The sequence below is a fragment of the Tigriopus californicus genome, chromosome 11 (genome assembly GCF_007210705.1).
Source record: "Tigriopus californicus strain San Diego chromosome 11, Tcal_SD_v2.1, whole genome shotgun sequence".
NCBI lineage: Eukaryota > Metazoa > Arthropoda > Copepoda > Harpacticoida > Harpacticidae > Tigriopus > Tigriopus californicus.
In genome coordinates, this window is record NC_081450.1 from 11778039 (window position 1) to 11780535 (window position 2497).

Genomic DNA, 2497 nt, shown 5'->3' on the forward strand with positions numbered 1-2497 from the left:
AACTCATCAGATGGACATTAATCTGTAATGAGGAAAGCCAGTCTGAAAATTGAATTTCGCCCTTTTCAGTGTGAAAAGGGTGACATCATTTTAGGTTTGATACTCAATGATTCATTTAAAAAAAGTGCCAGTGTCATGGCCAATTCGACCTAGAAAAATATGACTTCTTTTTATGTAGCTAAGCACACTCCAGTTTGACTGACTAACATCGAACGAGATGGTTATTGGATACAAAAGACGATCTCTAAATTGGAAAACAATATCTAATTAGGTATTCCACCTTCTTCCTCTGCTAGAATCATTTTTCCGGTTTTATTTTCGATCCACATCACTAAAGCACGTTCCTCATCCAAAAGGTGGTTTTTGTGAGCTTTGACTTTCTTTATCTTGAATGGTAACTCGTAAATTTGAAAGATAAGCTTCTTCATTTTGACCTTGTTCACTATTATTGACGTCCATCACTCTTCACGGGATCCATCCGAATTGTCGACTGAGTGAAGGTCAAATTAGGTCAAATCAGAACAAAGATCAATACATGAGTGAGTGCATGAAGTGCCATGCAGTTTGTTGAATGGTGCTTTTTGGTAGCCGCTTGCTTGGAGATCCACAGTTGATTCAAAAGGCAGGTGACAGCCCCAAGAGCCCCAGTGATGATGACGTGCTGCCTTACAATTGAATTGACTGTCATCCACCTTTTGTTTTTGTCGAGGGACAATTCCATAGTGTTGAATATGCTCTTCTGGAGAATCAATGTCTTAGCATCACGGTGTGTTCGACATCACCTGATGTTATCCCATGAACGAGTTTGGCATCAAGTGAGTTTCTTTAAAAAGCTATATGGATCTCACTCTGGGCTACAAGGATAAAACGTTCAGACCAGTACAAAACTTTCAAATTGAATGGCTAAGATTAATAAAAAAAAAGAACGTTTCACCAAACATGACTTCGCTAATGAATTGGCCAAAAGCAAAATTTGTCACCCTTTGGAAATGATGAATTTTCGAAGCTGCCGAGCCCCTATTTAAATAACAGCATGAGTTGCCACTTTAAAAGCATAAATGGCCGAACTTTTGGTCATTCCCGAGGGTGAGGTAATACTTAATGTTAGCTGTGCTGGGGAAGCAAAAATATCCCTCAATTTGGAGTGGGAAACCTATCATTAGAGATGTTTTGGGCTGGAACCCAGCTCGAAACTCGACAGCATTTTGACGCCTGGGCTAGCCCAAGGCTCAGCCAAGACCGAATTGCTAAAACGCATTTGGACCAAACCGCCCAAACCACCTCGAGCTGGGTTATGGCTCTGGAACAGCTCAGCTCGAAATCGTCGAGTTATGATGCAACCCAGCACGAGCTCGACGGGGTCATGCCTCAGCCCAGACCGGACGCAACGGAGCTGAACTCTGGCCCACCTCAGTTTGCCAGCTGAACTGAAAGACAAGCCGAGGAAACATTATGCATGACAATGAAAGGTCTCTTGCAATCAACAATTGGGTTGTACTCAGTTCCTTATTCGATGAAACCGCAATAAAACCTTCATAAAAGAGAGGTTGTAAACCTCAGTTTTGCAAAATTGGCGTGCAAACACTTTACTCGTTGATGCAATGAGATAGCACTACTTCGTCTATTTCAGTAGGATTTTGCTTCCACTACAGAATTGCCGTTATTTGTGGCACAAACACCGTTATATTTTCACAAGAACTGCTTTAAGTCTGATTATCTCTTTATATTTTACGTATGTATTTGAAAACGAGTTCATACAAATAAAGTTATTTGCTATCAATTTTATCAGAAAGTGAAACTATAAAACTTTGGCGTCAGGATTTCATCAAAGGGTTTCAAACATTGAGCCAAAGAATTCGAAGAGATACATTTAACAAGAGCATAAGAACAAGCAAAAACTGATTTGAATCGTATTGTCGAGAACCAGAGACCAGTATTTTTAAAGGCAGGGAGTGAATCTTAGATCGAGGAAAGATCCAACTTATGTAGAATAGTACGACTTTTTCTCGACGATTCACTCCTTGGCTTTAAAAAAACTGAGCTCAGGTACTTAAGCGTTGAACGATTAAGATAGCATTTCAAATTCATATTATTGAAGCAATCAAGGGAAGGATGCTAAAAGCCTCAGTTCTGGCAATAATAGCACATATCATGAATATACGCAAGAGGTTATCATATCCTCTATAAATATGGATAAACTTGTGCTTTGAGTCCTGTTATAGGTGCACAAATGTTCGATCTTTTATTGCATTTTGGGCAAAGACAATTTTGTGGTGCTACGTGACACGAGAATCAGAAATTAGACTGGCCAATAGGTCTATTGGTTTATCCCAGAGACCCCATAGACCATATCCACCCAAGGTCTCTCTGATCCAACCCAGACATAGCTCAGTCCAGACATGGGTCAACTCGATCATGAGCCAGCTCGGATTTGGCCCAGCTCAGACTTGACTCGAAATATTAACCCGATCAACCCAGCTCAGCTCGAAACCTGTCT